The sequence below is a fragment of the Linepithema humile genome, chromosome 2, assembly GCF_040581485.1.
Source record: "Linepithema humile isolate Giens D197 chromosome 2, Lhum_UNIL_v1.0, whole genome shotgun sequence".
Taxonomy (NCBI): Eukaryota; Metazoa; Arthropoda; class Insecta; order Hymenoptera; family Formicidae; genus Linepithema; species Linepithema humile.
In genome coordinates, this window is record NC_090129.1 from 15,362,001 (window position 1) to 15,375,760 (window position 13,760).

The following is a 13,760-nucleotide window of genomic DNA, read 5'->3' on the forward strand; positions in this document are numbered from 1 at the left end:
GGCAGTTAGTTTGCAGTTTATTGATAACAAAGATAATGACATAACTTTGGGTGGGCAAACAGCAAGATTTTTTCCGCGAGAGCGGATGTTCCTTGCATATAAGAATTTAAAAACTTTTTATTATTTCTATATTTTTTTTTTATTTTTTGCTGTCGATAAACTTTGGAACTTCTGCTTTGGCAGTTAGATTGCAGTTTATTGACAAAGATAATAACTGTGGGTAGGTAAAGATTCTCAGCAAGATTCTCTTTTGTGAGAGTGGAAGAAGTTTCTTGCATATAAGGAACATCATCTTAAAAGATTTTTTTCAAATTTTATTTGTTAAATTGTTGTTAAAAGAAAATGTAATAAGATAAATGTCTCAATGGCTAGACTTATTTCAATCTCCAACTATAAAAAAAATAATTTTTTAAATAGTTATAAATATAATGGCCAGAACTGGTACATATAAATATCTTATATTTCTTTGCTAATATTTAATTTTAATAATTGTCGTTCATTAATTACAATTTTAGTTTTATTTGTTAGATAAACTTCAATCTTTATTAACAATTTGCCATCTGTTTTTACATAAATTTGCATAACAAAGAAAGGATTGAGGAACATTAAACTGGAAAATCTAAAACACGTTGGTAAAAATTTTTCAAAATTTTTTTACTAAAGAAACATATTTTAGTAATGAACACACACGGACAAATCAGTGGTCGAACTAAACCATACAAGATTAGGTACTTTTCTATTTCTTTTTTGCCTCTAGAAGGTTACAATGCTTTGGTTTTGAATATATTATAGGATATTTATGTGAAGATATAATTAGTGTTTCTTTTTTTCGGCTTGTTAAGCACTGAATTATTTTATGTCAAGCGGCTCGAAGTTTCCGTTGTTCGCTTATGGTTATTGTCGGCCGCACAATCGCGCAATCAATCGAAAGCGTGCGCCTGTTTGCATTTCATTTTTAATTGTTATATAATAATTCGCTATTAGTGTCCAATCCATCTGCCAGGATGCGTCTCGATTGCGATTGCGCGATTCTCGAACGGCCTATATTTGTTGCTTCGTCGCAGACGGTAACATATGTATTGCTATGCTTATGCGCGTTTCCATATTCCACACGTTCTCCATTTTTATAAATATATATTAAAGAATTTTTATTAACCAGTAAATTTTTAAATTAGCCCCATTTGTTTTTTAAGGGCTTTATTGCGTAATAACTTTCGCTGTTCTTTTAAAATATATACAGGGTGTCTGGCAATAATCGCCCCACCGGTCATATACAGGTAGAGGAGATCAAATCGAGTAGAAAAGTCCTTTACCATTTTTTTATTTTTGTAATAAGTACTAAGTAATTAACGAAAAAAGATTGGTGAATCCGTGCAAGTAAAGCGCGCGCAGCGAGAAGGACATCCCACTGCTATGCGATCACTAGGCGCGCGATGAAGCGTTGGGAGGAGCGCTCTACAAATGACAATGGCAACATACGAGCGGCGCGTAACGCTAGATCCTTGTGTCCTAGTGATCGCGTAGCAGTGGGACGTCCTTCTCACCGCGCGCGCTTTACTGGTATCGCGCGGATTCGCCGATCTTTTTTCGTTAATTACTCAGTACTTATTATGAAAATTAAAAAATGGTAAAGGACTTTTCTACTCGATTTGACCTCCTCTACCTGTATATGACCGGTGGGGCGATTATTGCCAGACACCCTGTATATCTGAATACCAAGAATTATCAGAGGATTTTATCAGAGAATTTAAGGATAAAATTAATTGGATATGTATATTTAAATCCAGGAGAATGAATACGTCTACAGATTTTTCCGCAAATCTAAAAACATTTATATCTTATATTAACAATAAATTTTCTAAAGAATTCCTTAATGAATTTAATGATAAAATATTTCAATTTCCTTAATAATATGGTTATCTTTTTAGAAAAAATACATTACAATAATAAATAAATGTTAAATTTGAATATTTATGCGCAAATGTAACAATATCATAACAACAAACAATATTAAAATGGAACAGGTAATGAGCAATCATATCATATATTCTAACATATATGATAAGTTAAAATACACAGATTTATTAAGTCTTTATAGTATAGATTATTTCAGATTAAGCGTTACAGACTATATAAGATTAAAACGAAACAGTTTCAATTGGAACCGTATTACGCAAACGGGAATGTTACAGGATGAATTTATTATAGAATTCATCGATGAACTTAATATACAACTAGTTATTATTTATAACAAAATGAATGATAAAACTCTAAAATTAATTTTAGACGAAAATAATATATGTTTAGCAGTAAAATATCAAGACGTTAGCAATATCATAAACGAAATTTCTCATTATTTTACAGATCACATATGGACTGTTGTGTCTCAATTCCAATGGTTAAATGACGATACTATAAGAAAATACGAAAATAAATTAGATTGGTATAGTCTATGCAAATGTCAGAGTTTATCTGAAAACATAATAAGAGAATTTGTACATAAGATTGAATGGAAGTATATATCGGAATCTCAGACATTGTCAGAAGATTTCATGGAAGAATTTAAAAACGAAATATGTTGGAAAGATATATCTAAATTCCAAAAACTATCAGAAAATTTTATAAAAAAATTTAAAAGTAATATAGATTGGAAGAATATTTCTAAATATCAAAAATTATCAGAAGATTTCATACGCGAATTTAAAGGATGTGTATTGTGGAAATGTATATCTAAATATCAGATAATGTCAGAGAACTTTATGAGGGAATTTAAAAAATATATCAGTTGGGATTTAGTATCTAGATACCAAACGTTGTCAAACGACTTCATTTTTGAATTTAGAAATGAACTAAATTGGGATAATCTATGTCAATATCAGACAAAAAACATATCAGAAGATTTTATATGTAAAGTTCATGATAAAATATCATGGAAACAACTAATTAGAAATATAAACTTATCCGATAGAATAATTTTAGAATTTTACGATAAAATGGATTGGGAATACATGTGTAGATATGTGAAATTATCTCCAAATATAATTGAAAGCTTTTCTGATAAATTCTCGTGGAATATAATATCTAGATACCGCATATTATCCGAAAATTTCATAAGAAGATTTAAAGATTACGTTGAGTGGAAATATATATCTAAGTATCAAAGGTTATCAGAGACTTTCATGAAAGAATTTAAAGATAAAATTGATTGGTATATTGTATCTAAAAATCAAATACTATCAGAAAAGTTTATTAACGAATATAGGTTTAAAATAAATTGGACATTAATATCTGAACACCAAAATCTTTCGGAAAATTTCATTATACCTAATCGTACCTATATAAAGGTCATACCTAATGTACCAATATATAAAGTAGATAATAGGACAGTTTTATATTTATAAAAAATAATCTATAATATGATATTAAATTTTCGTCTGTTTTTAATTTTCTCACGAGTATATGTATAAAGTCATTTATAATAGTTTCTATATTAATCTCTTTATATTCAAATTCTACGTTATCTATAATTATTGTAAAATTACTAAAACTAATATTATCATATATAAATATATTAAACTTTAATTCTTTATCAAATGGTACAATATAATTTAACTTTAAAAACTTGCTTGATAGTGATGTTCCAACTATTCTACTTATGTTACCAAAGTTCACTAACGTATTTGTATTAATAAAATATTCCTTATTCTTGTTAAACAATCTATTAATTTCTGAGTACGATACATATTTTATGACAAACGGATCATCTGACTTAAATAATTTGCTTAATTCTATATCCTTTTCTCTTTCGATATTCCATAAAAAAACCATCTTTTTCGGCTTTACAATTATCCTATCATATTTCAATATTAAGTTGAAAAAGTTCAATTCGGAAAAATCTACATAATTGCTTTCATCCGTGCTTGATAAAATTTCTTTTTCAACTTTAATTCTAGAATTATTAAAATAATCTATTATTAATTCTCTGTTGATATTCTTTGAAACTAAACTATACAAGAATCTGACATCTTCCTCGTTTACAAAGAAATCTTCACTGAAATTAATGCTGAATATTCCTCTATTTTTACTTATAAAATCATCAAAATTATGTTTATCATCTTCTAATGTAGTTTTCATGTATTCTTCTATACTAGCTATAAGTCCAACAATGTTATTTTCCATAGTAGTATTTATCTAATTTATTTTTTGAAAAATTATAAGAAATTAATAAAAGTATTTATAAAAATTATATTCAAATAAAACTCAAAAATGAGCAAAGCTAGAAAGAATCAGAAATCTGATAATTCTTCTTTGTCATCTGATGATGATGAAATTATCGAATCGTTAGAGACTAAAACTAAAATTAAAACTAAAACTAAAAAAAATAGTGATGTTTCAACTGAAAGATACGATAAATCATCAAGCCTTGAATCTAGTGATGAAGAAATTAAAAGTGACGAAGAAACTAAAAGTGTGGAAGAGAATCAAAGCGACGAAGACATTAAAATATCTGATAAAGAAGCAAAAAAGAAGACTAAAATAAATAAACAAGATATAAATAATAAAGAAAAAGTTAATAAAAAAGAAGTTAATTTATATAATAAAATAGAGTATGACGCTAACGTATTTGATGAAATAAGCGATAAATTCATTACAAAACGAGTGGCAATTAAATTTAGAACTTTTCTAGAAAAAGATACATATAAAGAAACAGAGTTGAAAAAAATGTACAATATTATATGGAATCATAGCATAGGTCTTATTTATTTTGGATTTATCCATAATACTAAAGATCTTTCATCTATATTAGATAAGATAGATAATATGATAACTCTCAATAAAAGATTATTTGATAATAATATTAAACTTAAATCATCTGACAAAAGTGGAAATTCTAAATCATATACAAAAAATAAAGACCTTAATATTTACACATTACAATTGTTCAAAGAAGAAAAAAGAGTTCAAAAGGAAATTATACACGCGTGGAATTTACTCTTTATAGCACTTAGTATATTAGAAATGATTGATATTAACGTTTATAATGGAATAGTAAAAACATTCAAAGTATCTGAAATATTTACATATACATACAACAACTTCCTCGAATGGTATTACGACACAGAAGGAGGATGCAATTTTACATCTATATTACGAATACTTAAAAAACAAAGAGTTCAGAAACAAGATATTGGACAGAAACTAATTAGAGAAAAAAAGAGAAGTAATAAATGAATTTAATTTTTATTTTATTATTAATCTATTAAATTATTTTTATTTTGTATTGAAATAAAATACAAAATTTTTTATTTATACAAAGATGGAAAATTATACGATAATGATAAACTTGTTGGAGAGAAAAACGATTGCTATAAAATAATAAAAAAATATAAAATACCCAAACATATTACTGACGTAAAAGTAGTAAAACAAAAATTCAAATGTGCAGACTACAACTTATTATTTATCGGTAAAGACAAAACTGGAAAAACACAATATTTTTATGGAGATATATATGTAAACTTCAGAAGAAATAATAAACTTAAATCATTTTTAAGAATAGATAGTAAAAAAGATATAATAAATAAGTACATTAATGATAATAAAGTGTCAGATTTTAATAAATTAACTAAAGAATCTTTAATGTCGTTATTAATAATATTAGAATTTAAATTTTATATAAGAACTGGTAGAAAAAAATACAGTGATGAAAATAATACTGTTGGCATTCTAACGTTAAAGAAAAAGAATATAACAGTAGACAAGAATAATATATTTATAATCTTTATAGGAAAAAAAAAATAATCCATAAATTTGTAATTAGTAAAATTCTTGATGAATATGTATATAAATTTATAACTGTTCTGTACGATAACTGTAAAGACGATAATGATTATTTATTTTCAATCAACGGAGTTTTTATAGGAGAATCGAAATTTTACAATGTATTAAAAAGTTTAGGCATTACATTAAAAGATATAAGAACATATGGATCAAATCTTATATTATTACGAGAGATGTAAAAATTCATAAATTCTATTGGTGACAATAATATAAATAAGGTAGATATTAAAAAAATGTTACAAGTTGTACTTTGTAACACAGCCGATACGATAGGACATTCAAAATCTATTTCAAAAAGATCATATGTAATTGATATATTAATTGATAAAGAAAACATTAGTGACATTGTAAAAAACTTCGATCCAGACTTTACGAAATTTTATAATTACGTTATAAATAAATTATAGAATGGATAAATTAAATAATGTTAATACATCCATAATTACTGGATTAAATTTAATTTTAAACGACATAAAAGATGTTATTGTAGTAAGAATAATAAACAATATACTGCATCTTAACATAGGATATAATATGTTCATAGATGATAATAATAATATTGTTGTGGGTCCAAAGAACCACAACCAATTATTAATAATAAAATATATATATATTAATAAAATATAAGAAAATATCTATTGCATATCAGATTAAGATATCTAATATTCAGTTTCCGGCTCATGCGAGACACCGGATAAATCGCGCAGCGAAAATTAAAACCTAATTCACTTTTTACGCGACAATGCTGACGAACGATCGAATTTCGTCAGCAAGTTAGATCGTTAAAACTGCAATCAAGTGCAGTTTCACATATATAAAATCGCCGTCGCGAGATCACGACGGCGGGTTTAAAACTATCAGTCACAAGAAACGGACGTATGTCCGTTGGGACCACAAATCTAGAAGAACGCGAATTATAACAATTCGTTAAAAGTGAATAAGAGTAACTTGGGGCTCCGTGATACTACACTAAGGCAAGGATTCCTGACGGAACCTAGATTACATAGAAGTAAGGGAATTTGTAATGAATCAAGAGATCAATAAATATGTGGAAGACTGTTTTTTATTAAAAAAACGTCAAAGGATTATTCCCGGATTCCCGGCCTAACTCCTTGGCAGATCCCGAACCCGTGCCCTATCACCAAGGGCACAACAATATTATTAAATTATATTATTATAAAGATTTAAATAACGAAGAGAAATATCCATATTTGATAAAATTAAGCAAAAATTTTAAGAAATTACCTAAACAAGATTTCAAAATTAACGAAATATACAATATAAATTATGACATTTTTTACACAAATATACTGGATAAATACTATTTAAATAATAAATATATAGACAAATCGTATGTAAAATTCAAAGAATTATTAAAAAAGAAAAATAAAGTAGAAACAATCGACTATGATTATATTCCTCAGTGTAACTTGAAATATTTTAAATAATATATTAATCCTTGACTTTATTAAGTCCCCTAGCTAAAGCTAGTAGATTTATATATGTAGAGTTTTTTTTTGCTAACTCTATTTCTATCTTATCCTTCGATTTAACTATGAACATACCTTTATATAAATACAACACATACGCTATTATAAGAGGTATTCCTATTCCAAGACATATCCAAATTATGGTATTGACATTGAACGATTTCTGAGACAAAGCGATTTCCGTAGACGCAGTTGCTACTATGTCCATTACAGTTTTTATTCCACAAGATGCTTTAGCCTGTCCAGAGTTCAAAAATTCGAACACCAAAACTTGTCCATCGGGGGCAACACATTCGTCGACAATAAAATCCTGAACTGTTATACCGTTCTCTACTCTGGTACTTGCACTACAAGTATTTTCTATATATGTTTTAAAATCGTTTCTTATTTTATTTACCGTAGTTTGTATGTTAGAGTCTTAATTGTAAATAATTTAGCTCCTTCTTCTTTTTGTTCGTTCGTTAAATTGTTGTAAATTTTAAACGATGCATCTACAACTGAATCAATAGACGCTTTTGCTTCAGCACTACAGAAATTTTGTAATCTTAACGTACATCCCTTTGATTTTGAAAATTTTACATGTCCAAACTGAATAGAACATTTTGCGCTTGCATCTGCCTTAGCTGTATTCTTTAATTCAATTTTCATCTCATTTACTATATCATTGACGATAGTCTGAATAGAAGCACTAGCACCCATTTCTATTTATTGCAAGTTATTTTCAATATCAATTAAACTAATAAAGATTTTTTCTTATAAATGGATTTAGGTATATTAAATGGTTTCTACGGTGGAGTTAAGGAACAAAATCATGATGAATCTATCAAATATAGAAAAGATATTAAACAATATAGAAAAGAGATTAAAAGCGACGATGATCATCAAACTCAATTTAACATGTTGACATTTATAATTATAATTGCAATTGTTATAATTTTAATAGGAATAATCATATATTTTTCAATGAAAAGAGGAAAATTATCAAATAAACAACAAGATATAAGAGATAGTTATGAAGACGATTAGACTATAATATTTTAAACAAGCTTCTCTGACTAGGTTCTATATAATTTATTTTTAAATGCTTGAAGATATCTTTCTCATTTTTTAATTTAATTTTTTTATTGTCGAAACATGGTTCATACTCACTAAGTTTAAATCCATTTAATTTTGCTATTTTTCTAATCCACACGTTAAATTCTTTTGGTCCTGTAAAATATAATATACTCTCAAACTTTGAGGTGAAAGGCTTTATAATTATATCAATTTGCAAATACTTATTTTTGAAAACTTTTATAAATACAGTACTTTTTACAGCTCCGTCAATAACATATATTAAGTCGTATAATCTACTAAGACTCTTCAAAAATAAGGTTTTATCATCATTATTGTCAGAGATTATTAATATATCAATATCCGATATAAATTCATCATTTCTAGCATATGATCCTAAGAAATAATATTCGATATCTTTAATATTGTTATCTATTCTTTCTATAATATTTTTTACTTCTTTTCTACCAATATTTTTAACTATTTTATCGCTTATTTCTATTACTTTTTTCTGAGAATTATTTAAGACCTTATTATTTCCTTTAATATACACTTTTAGATCATCAAAATTTTTAATTCCTAGACTTAGCAACTTTTTAGCAGTTACTGATCCTATCATGGGTATTGATTTTAAACTCAAAATACTTTTATATCCAGCAGATGATTCTAGTTTACTTATAGAACCAAGAGTTTTGTTTTTAATTATTTCTATAATCTTCTTAATTGTCTTATCACCAAATCCTTTAATTTTTATCAAATCGTCATATATAACATTCGAAGCTTTTACTATTAATTTTCCGTCACAATATTTTACATGACACCAATTATAATCTTTAAAACTATATAATAAATTTATTATATTTTGACAATTGTTTTCTCTCTTGTCTCCTAAAGTATCATATATATCTTTAAGACGTTTAAACTCACTCAATATAATCTTGTAATATATATAATTGATTATTTTATCGAAATTGTAATACTTATAATTTAAACTATTATATACGTACAATTGTGAAAACACATAATTTTCCTTTTCTGAATTTTTAACAACAACACCATCTTCTATTATTATAGGAATATTCATATAGTTTGAAATCGCTTTTATAATATTAAGATTTGTTTTTTTCTGTAATTTTAACTTCGATAATATCTCGTTTTCTGTAAGACTTTTATCATACAAGAACTGAAAATCTTTAAAAATATTATACCCTATACCGACGTGAGAAATATTCTTTGAAAAAATTTCATATTTAGAATCATTAACATGGAAGAGAACTATTTTATCCAATCCTATGAGTTTTTCGAACTTATAAAAATAAATAATAATTTCTTCTACACTGCTGATTGAATATCCTGTAATAAACATGTTTCGTCATCTTTTATATACTTATAATAATCTAATCCATCTGACACTGTTATTTCTAGATATTTACATAAAACTGGAAGTATTTTGATTCCTAAACCATGAATACCTATAGTTTTTGAGTTTATTTTAAATTTAGTAGACGAAAAGGTTTTCTCTATAATATATTTTGGTCTACAACAATTTTCTATTATTTTCCCTTTACACTTTACATCTCCAAATACTTTTAATACAGAAAAATTTGCAACAGTTATTAAATCGTCACTTATATTTACATATATTTTTTTAGAATCTATATTTGATGATAATACGTGATCTAGTGAATTATCAACAATTTCAGAGTATATCTTTACTAACGCTCCGTTGAAATTAAAACTTTTAAAATTTTCTCCTTCAAAGTCGTAATATATTTCTGTTTTATTACTTACATCTCCTGCATACACATAGATATATTTCTCTCTATATGTTCTTTAGATGACAATACTTCAATAGATGCGTTCATGTTGATTTTTAATGTAATATTTGTATTTTTTCAATATATATTTTCTTATAATTTACTACTTTTCGTTGTTTTTTTCATATCTTTTGGAAGATCTGATAATTTAATAAATTTACTCTTACATTTTCCGCATTCTACGCACATTGCTTTAATTGAATACTTAGAAGCTCCTGTATCTGTAAAACTTTGATAATACTTGACAGGTTGTTTGTTCATTGTTTCTTTCTTACATGATAAACACATAATTTTTTCACTATAATTCTTTGAACCTATTTTCTTTGTTTTTGCCTTTGTAGTTTTCAATTTTTTACCTGCCTTTTCATTTTCTTTTGCCAATTGTTTATCAAATTCAACACAAAATTGTATCAAACTTTTCATACATTTACCTGGAGTCTCAATATAAATTTTCTTAGGATCTATTGATTGTATAGATTCCATTTATTATTGTATAAAATTCAATATAAACATTTTCATATTTTATTAATATACTATACTTCTAAATTTGATAAATTTTTTTCGTTTATCTTATCAGAATGATGATCATTATATATGTCTATATAAAATTTTCTTAAACTATTAGCTCCTGAAAATGATTTGAATCCAATATCATTTTTCTTTTTCGATAAGTTTTCCCTACATACTCTACAAGGAATATAGAAATGTTCCAAATAATACATTAACTGATCAAAATCTTTATAATAATGATAAATTGTCGTGAATATAATAGCCCAAGCTCCTCTTCCCCAATATACTGGTTCCCCAATATCCATTTATATTATTAAATTATTGATAAAAAATAATTTATTAAATAATGGATACAGATTTCTTTAGCTTATTTAACGTAGATAAAAATGAATATTCTATGTACAGAGAAATTATAGAAAACTTGAAATGTATACAATTTTTTTTATTTCCAAATTTAGAAACTATTCATCAAGTAGGTTATATTGATGAAGATTTTATATTTAGAAATAAAGAGTATTTCAAATTATGTATAGTACCTGTATATAAACATTTTTGGAAATATTCTTACTTAAAAAAAGTGATAGTGTCTCAAAGAAATTATATTTATCTAAATTATGAAATAACAGAAGGAACGTTCTTTAGTATTCCTCAGAATGATATCAATATAATATACCATAACATTCCAGATAATCAACTTTCGATTAGAATAGGAGATGATAGATATATATTTTCATACGAAGCATATTCTTACTTATCAATAAAAAGAAAAGTAGTATTCGATGATCTTACTTTTTATCAAGTTTTTGGAACAGTTAAAGCTGCAATAAGATTTGGTTTTCTATCAACTGGAATAGAGAAAAAAGGTGATATAACATTTAGACAAAAGTTAGTAAATCCTCTTGATTCCGATATTAAGTATTTCCAAAAAATAAGTCTTAAATCTTTGGAACCTATAAACCAGATTAGATTTGTTGATATATGGGTTAATAGAAAAGATTGTGTAATTACCGGAAGTACAGGAGTTGGAAAAACGTCTCAAGTTCCAAAAGTATTTTTTTGGTACAATTTTTTATTCGGAGGTTACGATTTTAATCTATCAAGTGTCGATCTTGATAATTTTAACAAAAAAGACAAAACTATGATAATATTTCCCAGAAAGGCTTTAATTGTGTCAAATAGAGAACATTTCTTAAGAAGTTTAGGTTATAGAACCGAGAGTAACATAATAATAGAAAATAGTCCTGTCACTATGAACTTTAAGAATGTTTCAAACACTATATATTATAATAAAAACCCTCAAAGCGTCGAATTAAATTTCTGTATCAATAAAATAGCTGCGTCAATTAAATTGAATGACGATAGATTGGCATCAGTGTTCGTTGACGAGATACACGAACACGAAACTTTTTCTGATATATGTATAACAATCCTCAGAAATAAAAAAAAAAGATATAATAATATAATACTTATGAGTGCTACTATAGACGAAGATAAAGACAGAATATATAAATATTTTAATAAAAGTATTGAATTTATTCATATAGAGGGAGATAAATTACATCCTGTAAAAGAGATAATAATAGGAGATAGATATGTGATCGAGGATGTAATAACTAAACATAGACCCGATAAAGGAAAAGCTGGAATATTTTTCTTTTCTAGGATATCTGATATTTCAAGTGCGTTTAAACATTTATCATCTGTATTTGAAAATGATAAAAATTTGGTATTTATACCTATTCATAGTAAAGTGTACCCATCTGCATCTAATATAATTAAGAAAATAGAATCAAGTCATAATAAAAGCGTTATAGCATTATCAACTAATATATTGGAATCGTCGCTTACTTTGTGCAATGCTCAATATGTTTACGATACAGGAACATTTTTTTCTAAAAGATTTTTTGGAGGAGAAGTTGATAATATCACTTATGGAATGGCTGAACAGAGAAAAGGTAGAGTTGGTAGAAAACTTCCGGGTAATTACATAGTATTATATGATAAAAATAAATTAAAAAAAGATTTTAAGAAAATTAACAATGAATTTTTATATCCGTATGTGATATTTCTTAAAATGTATAAAATAAAATTTGGTGATATATTTATAATTCCAGACGATGCTACAAGATTCGAAAGGACTATTGAGTATTTAAGGCAAAATAATATATTTGTAGACAACAGAAAATTTATGAAGCATATATATAGAATATATAACACATATCCTTGTGATATGATAGAGTATATATCTATTTATCTAAAAAATAGTATTAACAAAATGCTAGAAAATTTTGAAAATATAGATAGTAATGAAAAAAAAATAGAATATGTTATGAGTAATAATGTATTATATAAAAATCTTACAAGTATTAATTTTGTATGTAAATTAAAAAAAATTAAACAACCAAATAAAAATGATAAATTGATTAGCATATCAGTTGAAGTTTTAAATCAATTAGTAGATGGATGTGATATTATTTATGGGCAAAAAAACCATGACTTCTAAAACGTATATAAAAATTATTATATGATATCTCCGAATATTTTTCTTCCACTAATATCTCTCAAATAAAAAAAATACTACTAAAATCTAAATTTTTAGATTTGTAAGAAACTATATAAAGCACGTCTATATCTTCGTACGACGATATATATCTGTCTAATTCATATACGCATCTATCTGGATCAGTAGTTAAATTAAAGAACATTGCATAATCATCTGATTCGTATATGTTCATTGAATATATCAATCCTTTATCTTTTAAGTAGTTCAACATATATCCATATAATATTTTGTTTTCTGTCCATGTCAATGTTATAAGAAAATTATATTCTGTTTTTATACTATATATCTTACTGTTCAAGATAAGCTCACGTTTACTCTCTTCGTTTTGAATTTTCTTTATAATATATTTTAATTCATTTTCTCTTTTGAATAACTTTACTATTCTCAATTACTATTATCAATAGTAATTGATATCTGGACATTCCCTGTCGAACAAATAAAATTGAAACAGAGCTTCGTAAAAATAAGGACAAAAATCTCTATACA